The 10,831-nt window shown below is 43.6% G+C and overlaps 1 protein-coding gene across 1 annotated transcript in view; it reads left to right on the top strand.

Moving 5' to 3' along the window:
- The first annotated feature begins 7,361 nt into the window (after nt 1–7,361).
- Nucleotides 7,362–10,831, top strand: part of SLC16A12 (solute carrier family 16 member 12) — a 30,857-nt gene continuing 27,387 nt past the window's right edge. The window contains exon 1 of the mRNA XM_074908371.1: nt 7,362–7,436. The gene's annotated coding sequence lies outside the window, so the exon portion shown is untranslated. The remainder of the gene's footprint in view (nt 7,437–10,831) is intronic.

The raw sequence follows: 10,831 nt of genomic DNA, 5'->3' as shown, positions 1-10,831 counted from the left end.
CGAGGCTGGTGTGGTACCCGTGCAGGTAAGCACAGCTGCAAGCCAGCCTGCACCCATCCACCTCTGGGCACCCCATGGCTCCCTGGGGAACCTGTCTCAAAAATATGTTTCTCATTTCAAGGGGCTGCTGAATTTCCACACTAAAAATACCTCATTGAGAGCCCATGAGGCACTTCGCTTAGCCACTGCTGTGTGGCCAGAGGGAACTGAACCATCTCAGTGTCAGAATGGCAGGAGTTTGTCTGGTTTGCAGCCGTGAGGCCAATACCAGAATGCAAGGCCGTGAAGAGTCAACATCGTGATATTTACCAAAATATCTTGCTACACAGAGCAGATAGTTTCTGACGTACTTTTAGCTGGCTCTGGTTTAGGTCTCTGTCCACATATACTTAACTGAGAGAATAAAGCAAACAAATGGGGGGGGAGGAAACAACCTACCTTGCACATGCACGGAGTGGAAAGGAAAAAAAAAAAATCTGCTGTAAGGTTGTGTGTTGCATAAGTGCCCCTGGAACTAATCTGGTACATCTCCAAATAAAACAGAAATCTTTGATGCTTGTAACTTTCTCTATGGGTGGAATGACAATAGTTTCTGTGTTTAACTCTGTAAATGCTTGCTGTAGATATTATCAATGTGCATATTTTATTTAAAGGAGTATATTAAAGTTTAAAGCAAAGAAATTCTTCCACCAGCCTGTGAACACAACAAATACAACAATTTGATAGTAAAAACTGAGTTGAAAGCAGTCCTAACTGTTAAGCTGTGCATTTTACAGGTGAGCTCCAGGGAAGAAATGTCTGGAGGCGCAACATACTATGGGATGGGTGATGAGCTCTCCCTGAAAGCCCCAGTAGTTAGCAAGTACCAGCTGGAGTTTGGTCTGAGGTACAGCCAATTCTTGCCAAGTGACTGGTTTTCTGTGTTGTGAAGGTGTGGAGAATTGGTGGAGATTTGCCATCTTTTACCTGGTATCATGTGCTGGTTTGGGGAATAGGATAAAGATGACCTGTGCTACCTTCAGGCTTTGAACCCCAGTTCAGTTTTCCTTAGCTTGTGCTTTTCCCCGAGAGTTGGTACAGGTGAGGGTGTTGATGATGAGCAGGATAAAGCTGCTAACACCAGCTCTACAGAAGAGCAGAGCAACTCATACTCATCATACTCAGCGGGGAGGAAAAAAACAATGCCATGAAAAGTTGTAGAGCTGTGGACATGGTTAGTTCTCTTCAGACTGAAACAACGTTGCAGGCCTTGTTTTGTGTTGGATCCCTGTATGGATTGAAATAGCCAGAGCCTCTGGTCCACAGTCAAATGGATATGGAAGAGAGATTGGAATGGCTGTGCAAAGGCTTCCTTTTCAGGTACAACTAATTCAAATTTGTTATTCTCATGCTGTGGAAAATTCCAACATGTAATTAAGTTTTTCTTCTGATGTGAAATGAAATGTAGACATTTTGACATTTCCCTTTCTACACACACACAAAAAAAGCGGGCTAGTAGGAGGCCTAGCAGGCGGCCAAAAGAAAGTAATTTGATGGACAAGATTTTTTTTTTAAAGCTCCTGTCTTTATATAGCCGCAGAACCACATTTCCATTTTGGTGAATCTGTGTTTTCTGTTGAAAAATTGTTGCACTGGAAAACTTAGACTAGTTGGAGTGCTGATCTTTGTAAAATACATGCATTAAAATGTGTCCAGAAAACTTATTATGTGTGCTTGGACCAAGGACTTCAACAACAGACCAGAAGGAATACCTCAGATAAACAAGGCAAGAGATTTGAAATGTGAAAGCTTGTAATCACACAGAGGCGAATCATCCTCTTCAACTAACATTAAGTGTTGATCTGCCTATGCTTAGTTTATATGAAGAAAGAGATAATAACTTTGCCAAAATTTCCGAAGATTCTGGAGGATCATACGCTCAATTATGCAAAATAGGTTGCAAGATGTATATGCGTCTGCATCTGGGTGTCATTAGAAACAAGGCTGGTTTTAAATGCATCTTTTGGTCTGATGCTGTATGATGGTCTTATGTTCCAGGAATTGCCAATGTCCATGTAAAAGGTGAGGGCATGGAATAACAATTACATACCCTCTTTTTTCTGACCCAGGTTCCATATGTGACTTACGTACCCATGTATCTTGAGGAAATCGTCAGAGTCTTTTGATCTTCTGCTGAAGTCCTGTATGTCAGTAAGCAACAGAGCTTGCCTTCACCTTCACTTCATTCACAAGTGGTGAGTACTCAACCTCTCCTTACAGTCAGCAAGATTTGGATTATAGCTGCAGAGGGGGAACTGAGGGAACTGTAGCGACTAGTTTCTCCAGCCTATGATGTCTTTGGCTTAATTTCCAGAGATGTTGGGGAAGCTATGTCTCCTTGGCTATATCCAAATGTTAGTGACTAGATCTGAAAATGTCACTCTCAGCATACTGTTACAGTATATCCTGTGCTGTTGGCTGGCTGTATCAGAGAGGTGGAAGAAGACAAGGCAAGGAGGGTAGTGGGGTTTTCAGTTTACCACAGATAATTACAGAAACACAGAATCATCTAGGTTGGAAAAGACCTTGAAGATCACCTAGTCCAACCATTAACCTAAAACTGACCACTCTCGACTTCACCATATCACTCAGTGCTATGTCAACCCAACTCTTAAACACCTGCAGGGATGGCGACTCCACCACTGCCCAGGGCAGCCCATTTCAACACCTAGTATCCTGAAAGTGTCTTTTTGTCTCCATCAAAGGAGCCCAGAACTCCTGCGTGTGGATGTCCACATTGAGGTAGATGAATTCCATATAGGAGAGGGCTTTTTTCCCAGTATAACTAGATATTTTATGCCAGAGACTCGCAGAAGACAACTGAGCATCGTAGAGAACTTGCTTAAAGAGAACATAAGTGCATACGAAGGACATTCATCAACTGTACCACAGCACCTAACCATCCTCCAAACTGTAAAAGCATTTACTTCCATACATTTAGTTCCATAGTGTTACAGATTCTGATTATTTTTGTGATTTGGAAAGTATAAAAAAGTGTAAAGGTATTATTTGTATAGGAACCAAACCAAAACAATCCACTTCCCAGATGTGTTGTCTTTCTTGCTGGAACACTCCAGGTGAGAGAATGTACTCCTCTGATATGGTGATGACAGCAATTCTAGAGGAGCAACATGCATAGTCCTGAAACCCAGGAGGGATTAAGGTCATTACAGGCGAGCTATATTGTGTTGCTTGTCAAATTGCTAGATGGAGCGATGCAGTGGATCATTTGGCTGGTGTCAGCAGTTAAAACTTGAATGAGAAAAATCCGTTCTAGCGGTGAGAAGAGGAACCCTGTCATGAATGTGTAAAATATGACTGTAAACCAAAAGCTTGTATTTCTATTATTGTTAGAATGTTGCTTCTAAGAGCCAAATGAAGTAATGTGTATTGTTTTAGTGTTATCTAGTTCTGATACTTCAGTGCTGAAAATTTATATAAAACTTAAATAGCACAAAAGTGTGTTTTAACAGTTGTTACAATGCCAGTGGCCAAGTTAGCAGAGTATGAGCGGTGTTAACTGCCTCTTTGTGTATTCCTGGTACATACAACACACGATGTGGGTCTGTGGTGCGCTCACCACAGAGCAGAAAACATTACCTGTTGTTGACCCAGACATCAAAATGTCAGCAGCCAACATAGATAACCACTGGTGTTCCCGTCGCTGATGGGGAGTTGTCATAGAGACGGTGCCAACCAGATTTACAGAGGAAGTTTTCTGCAATGCTGAGATCCCCAGTCTCCTGAGTAGTAGCTTAATGTGCAGGCCATCTTGTTCAGAGCTGTCTATTATCTGGCAGTGTTACGCTGTACAAATAAAACCTCTTGCAATTACATTAGCAGTGTATTTTGGCAAGTAAAATGCTTCAATGTGAAGCACAGTTTAATTCAGGTAAGGTTAAAAATCTTTCCAAAATATTATGGAACTGTAAAAAAGAGGAAAAAATCAAGATCTCACCAAGAAACCAAGAGCTGCATTTTTTTCCTTGTTCAAGAACCAAGTTTTTGTTACCCACACAGCTGGTGGAAAAAACCTAGCCCCTTTTCTCTACAGCTGCTGTGAGCCACAGGAAGGCGAGTACTTGTGCTCGGGAAGCTGTGCATAGGCGGTGTGGGCTGCCCAGCATGCAGCTTCACCCCACAGTGCACAGAAGGAAGCGGGGAAGCACTTGCAGAGCAGTTTCTCTCAAACACCTATGCCACTGTCCTGGACAGAGTAGCTCTGCCACGTGGAAAGGGGAATCTTTTCCAATTAATAATCCACCCTGAAGCTGCCGTGCTTCTCCACATCATGTATACTTCCTTATACTGAAGGATTCTGAATTTACCCTGGAAGAGCCAGTGTAGCAAACATCTCGCAGCCACCCTCTCTCTGGCTCTGCTTGTGCGCTCCTGGGAGCTTTGCGCTTGCTCTCTTTATAGCGGTGCTGAAAGGTGGCAAGGTCCTGGACGAAAGACAGGAACCAGGCAGCCCTTGTCTGGAGACAGTGTTTGGGAAGGGTAAAGAAAAGGTCCCATTTTATCTTTGTTCTCATGGAAAGTGTCACAGGATGTTTAATGTCCCTTCTGAGCAAAGACCTGCTGTTTTCCAGATCTTGTCTGAAAAGCCATGCACTATTCAGCAGGCCACTTAGTTTATCTTCCTTGGATAAACAAAAGGCTGCTGGAATTTGAAACGTGTCCCAAGAGTCTAGGGTCCAAAGCCTGCTGAAATCCGTGTGTCCTTCCCCGGGTCTGGGGTTTTGAATTGAGTTAAAAAATTTAGGGACTATCAAGCACGACTCCTGATGGGGCGTAGAGCATGCAGGCCCGCTGTGTGTGACAGAGGGCCATCCCTGCGCACGAGTTTTGATGCTATTTCCACTCCTGAGTGTTGTCTGGCTTTGGAACAGTTTAAAAATACCTTCTGAAACGCCTGGGAGCACTGATCCCGAACTCCCAGTACATCCCTCGATGGGGAAAAACCCCTCTTTACCCGTGGCACCGTTGAGACGCCCCTTTCACGGTGGTGAAGGGACCACGCAGGGGCGGATTCCTGGTCCCTCCGAGGGAGCCGGAGCCGCGGCCAGGGGCAGCGCCCTGCCGAGCCCACCGGGTCCCGCCGGCGGGAGCGGGGAACCAGGTGCCGCTGCGGGCTCCTCGGCGCCTCTCGGAGCCGGGACGAGCCCCCGCCTGCCGGCCCCAGGCGCCGGGGGACCGGCGGCGCTGAGCGGGGCGGGCGCTGCCCCCGCCCCGGGCTGCCGGGAGCCCCCGCCCCGGGCCGGGGGGGCAGCGCGCACCGGCGGCCGCGCTCCGCCCGCCTGCAGGTAGGGGCTGCGCGGGGGGCGCGGGGCTCGGCCCGAGAGCTGCAAGGGCGTGGGGGCGCAAGCCGCGGGGTTTGGGGCGGAGGGGAGGGGGCGGCCGCGCCGCGGCGGCGGTGTGCACATCGCTGGGGGCCGCGAGCGCAGGGCCGCGCCGCGGCCGCGGAAGGGGCGCGTAGCGGGGCGGGCAGCGCGATGCGCAGCGCAGTGCTCGGCGGTGGCGGGGCGCAGCGCTCCGCCGCGGCTTCAGCCGGGTCGGTTGGTTTCGTGCCCTGCCTCCAGCATGGAGCCTCGAACTGCGGAAATGTTTGTAAAGAAATATAAATGTAAACCCCACCGTTAAGGAACTGTCTGTATGGGCGTGCGTATATCTGTGCTGTTGGTTAGATAAAACGGTAGTCAGTTAAAGAACAAACAGCGTTTCGAGTTCCTAGACGGTATGAAGAAAACTTAAATTACTTTTTTTTCTGTTGCATAAGCAGAAAAAATATACCTGTTCAGAGTCGGCTGATAACTGAAAGAGATGGCAGCGCCAGGCTTGGCTGCACACACCGTGTCATGTGTACGGGGACCCTCCGGGCTGCACAGAGACCTCTCTTGTGCAGGCTGCGGCCCTGGTGGGGTGTGCAAGTGGCTCCCAAAAGAGCTCTGAAAACTGAGGTGCAGACTGCTCAGGGACAGGCTGGAAGAGCTGGTCTGCAGCCTTCCACAGAAATAGTTACTTGGGAAAGTGGCTAATCGCAGTGATCCCTGTCCTGAATGGCCTCGATACGTTTTCCTGGGATATTAGCATAATTCGTTTCCAGAATACTTAGTCCTTTGCAGGTCTTAACCAGGTGTGCAAAAATATACTTAGGCCAGGTGGTACTGTAGGCATATGTCACAGGCAGACTGACGAAGTTCAGGAAACTGTTCAATTAAAAAAAAAAAAAAAAAGGCAAAAGACACAATGAGTATTACCCTTATTTTGTGTTCTGTTTAATATCTCTAGGGGTAAGTTGTTAATTAAGTACTTGGGATGAATTTGGGTTTGTGTGGTAGCCTTCTGTCTAAACTGATTTCATTAAGTTAACAAGCTGGTTGGGGTAGCTGAGTCTGTTTGTTGTTCTAAGTCGGTTCCTGCAGTGGCAATGAGGAAACATTTCCGTTAGTGCTGGGAAATTGGAGGATAACATGAAACTTAATGAAGTGAAACAGGATTGCATTTTGCTCAGGGTGATTCTACTATGCCTCAGATAGGGTTGTATTATTACCTCAAATCATTAGCTCTTACTGTCTTTTCTCATATATTTTTTTAGCTATATGTAGCTCATTATGTGGTTTTGCTTCATATTTTTCACTCGCATTACATTTAATTTTTACTTTTCCATCACTTGCAACAGTGTAACAAGTTGTATTTTAATGGGAGGTTTCTCAGGGCTTCCCTTAGGGGTTTCCATGTTAATACTTTCAAAATTTAATCATTAAACTCAGGTTGGAAAGTCATGATGACAGACAGTATAACACAGTGTGTAACTCAATTTTACAAACCTTTATTGGTATTGATTTAGTACACATCGGTACTGATGTGTAAAGGGGAGAAACCTCAGGAACCTTCTTTTCCTCCAACTTGCACATTCACCTCACCTTCAAGCTGTATTTCATTTACCTAACAAGTGGCTTGCTACAGAAGATCTGACTGACTGGATTTTCTGGGTTGGTTCTTGCCCACGACTTCGAGGAGGCTCACTAGGAGACCCCCCAGGGATGTCTTTCAGATCCATATTCCCAGGCCAAGATCCTACAGACTGGGCACAGAGGGGGAAGATTTTTCAGATGTTTTGATGCAAGCACAATTGCTTCCTCAGGGAGAAATTTGGCATGTGTTCCCTTAGACAACCGTGCTTGCGTAAGCAGACCCCTGCCACCCTCTGAGCTGTACTAGTACATTTGTGAGGCTGGTGGCAGACTGCATCAAGGCACTGCCACAGTTTCAAAAGTGTCTTTTTTTCTTTGGTTATCCATTACTTTTAACTCTCATCTGTCTGACTGTGTGGCTGCTGTGTCAGGGCTGAGAAGGTGGCCTGGGAGAAGGGAACGTGTGGCAGGGAACTGGAGGTAAGGACAGGCTGTTTCTGCCGGCATTGCTGCTGCTGAAAGAAGTAATTGCTTATCGAATTGTGTTCAGTAGTAGATGACATCTGGTTATGGCAGTTGCTTGGAAAATATAGCTGAATGCTCGGATATCTTAATGCAGTTGTGTGCACATGCAGTTAGCTGTATACACGAAGAACCAGTTCTGTATTTCTGTTGTAATTCTGAGTTTTTACCTAATGATTTTACTTTCATGATGTATAGCTATGTGTTTGCATAACTTCAGGATACATTTCCTATACTATTCTCTTGCAGTATGAGCATTTCAAAAGACCGTTTTTCTGTAAAATAAACCCAGGCATCCTAAGGGTATGAGTTTTGTTAATCAGATTATATTCAACTGGATAGATGGATGCCTAAAATTCTAAAAGAGAAGATTAAACCACCCCTAAGAGGGTGCCTGTAAGCCTAGAGAGCATAATTGTCACCTGCATGAAATTCACTCTTTTACATGTGCATATAATATTTAATATACTTTTGAATGTAGCATAGACCTGCTGTTAAATTCTGAATGGCAGAAGTGATTAAGCCAATAGCACTGGTCTAATTGGTATGGTGGGACTAAAAAGTCAGTGGAGTGTAAACTTTCTATAATCTGCTATATTTTATTTCAGTCTGGAGAGCACTGATTCTTTTGTGCATTGTTTTAGGACTTGTTCTCATTCTTGAAAACATTGTTTCTCTGTCATGATCCTATTGTAGCCAGTAAGAAAGCACTTACAGCACGTCAACTTCTGTGTAGCATGAGTGCATATTTAGAGAATGATGCTACACTTTCTTGTTCACAGAACTTGAAGGAGTAATTACTTGCTATTACAGTCTTTATTCAACAAAGAAACATCACAGACTTTTTTTCTTCTAACCTGAAACAAGAAACTGTATTAGAGCTAAGAAAAATGTTACCATTACTGTTTGTCATATGGTGGGTCGCTACAACTGCAGTTTAGATTATCGTCTTCAAGTGTCATGTAGATTTAAAAAAGAAGACTTAAAAAAAAATTAATTATTCTTTCTAGGAGGAAAGCTGTTTCTTGCCAGCAGCCTTATGAGCCATATTCATCTTTTGTGAGCTATATTGTTGCCTGTATTAAGTGACATATATTGATGTGTCTCCAAGCAGTAAAACTGCAAGTTACAAGTTGTCTGCAGGCAGTAGGCTACCAGCCTGTGGTATGGAGAAATTTGGAAAGGTCCTTTAAAACCAGAATCAAAGACAGCCAGGCTAATAACTCAGTTTTTCTTCACTGAAAATTAAGGTGCTTTTTATTTGGCTTATTGAACTGCAAAGATAGTTTTGTTTTCTTCTCTGGAAGCTGTCTGCACTTGCTATGATGTGGGAAGTGGAAGAGCTGTTGCCAATAGGACTATATACAGTTCAGCTGCTCTGGATGAAGATACCCAGATGGAAACTGTCTTTTCCTGGATTGCCTTCTTGTCTCTCTTAGGCTTGTAGGATATTGGATGCAAGTACATACAGGGCAAGCTATGATCTTCTGAGTACAAAATTGTTGGTGTTAAGGTCCCTTATCCTTCTGCTTTTGGAAGAAACATTCTCCATTTTCAGTACCAGACGGCGGGGTGGTGCTTGGATGACTCCTGTCTGTGACAAGGTGGTAGCACAGATCAGGACTCTGCAGAATGCAGGTACAGCCAGGAGTCACATGCAGTATCTTTCCTTTCACTGTAAAGGCAAAATCCATCACTTCAGTCTCTGCAGCATTTTAAGCTGTGCAGGCCCCTGATCATCACTTCATCAGCAAGATAACTTACTCAGTGGTAAAATCAGCCAGCAATTTGTGGCACACTTCTTCCCCAGAGCCTGCGGCAGCTGGGAATTGTGGAATTGGCTTGAGGAAATGAGACAATATATTTTATTAGTGAGTTGGGATGAAGCTTAGTCTTCATTAGTAAAACTCTATCAGTTACTTTGCATACAATACAAAAGCCATTGCATAGTTGTTTCTCAGCTGCCGTTCAGTGTTGGAGAATTGTAGGTTATCCACAAAGCAGGGCATTCTTGCTGCTTTTCCTTGGGACTTAAAACAAATTAAGCAGTACTTTTTGCTGTTGTTTTATATTTATTAGTTTCTGCTTGTTTCATTTGATGGGATAATGAAGTGAGAAGGAGCAAGTGAAGGGGTTTTTAGTGTTTGACTTTAGACAATATCCTCTGTTTCCACTGAAGGATTGTTGGTCTCTTTTCTTCCTTTTCTGGTGTTTTATTGTAAGATGATTTTTCTGGGCTGTGAAGAATGAAACAACCGTCTTTTTTATGCATGTTATATGTCTGGTCTATGTTGTGGATGTACCTTCATGCTTGTATGCACAAGGAAGCAGGTTTGCAAGTTGATGCAAAGTGTAAATTGGGTAATGATATTTAAGTGAATAGAGTTAAAATTAATGTAAAAACAATACATCTGAGATAAACTGGATTAATTTTACTATTAAACATTATTTCCTTTAACTGTTCTGGTCACAAGAATCTATTCAGTTTCTGGGGAATATTGTCTTTGAATGCTTTTTGAATGGTGAATACATCAGTTGCTGCCACAGGATCATCACAAAAGTGTCCAGAAATAATGGTAATGTGCACCCCTAGGCCGTATGTGTGTATTTAGTTATAGCGTACATTATTGTGACTGTTCTTTTAACTCACTGGTTAGGTTATTTATGGAGAACTAATTTGTCACTCTTCAGCTCTCCAAGTTTTTTTGTGAGCTGAGAGGGACTGAGAATTATAAATTATTCTTCTGCTAGATGAGAGTTGGCCTGTGCTTGTCAAGAGAAATGTCTCTTCTGATCTTAACACTTAGTGATACTATCAAAATTATATCCTATCTTGCCAAGAGATGTGACCAAACTTCTGGGATTCCTCAACTGTCTCAGTTTGCCAGTGTCCTTTTCTCCACACACCATTTATATTCCAGTTCTTCTGAGGTAACAGTGTACTTAATGTTGAATTCATTTTAAGCATTAGGTGAGAGTCCAGATGAAAATATGGTAAAAGAAATTTCAGTTCTTGATTGCAAAATTGGAAGAAAAGTTCCAGATAAGAGACAAATATAAGAAGGAAACATTGTCTTTGGGTAGTTAAAAAATGAAAGGTGTTTCCCAGGCATTGCAGAAGATCCTAGAGGCAAATTTTGAGTACAAAAACTGAGATGTTTTAGCTAACAACCACCAAACTCCTTCATTCTCTTTTCTGAATAGGACCTGGAAGAATTTTTGAAGTTGGGAATTTAACTCTTCATCCTCAGTCCTCAGCAGAACAGTGCTGAGCTCTTTCTCTACCTTTGTTCAAGATGGAAGGAAACAGTCTCATGTCTTTCACTTTTTTTAATTCAAAGCTTCCTTCCTTC

Source organism: Athene noctua, chromosome 5 (genome assembly GCF_965140245.1).
Source record: "Athene noctua chromosome 5, bAthNoc1.hap1.1, whole genome shotgun sequence".
Taxonomy (NCBI): domain Eukaryota; kingdom Metazoa; phylum Chordata; class Aves; order Strigiformes; family Strigidae; genus Athene; species Athene noctua.
This window is presented reverse-complemented; position numbering and strand designations above follow the sequence as displayed.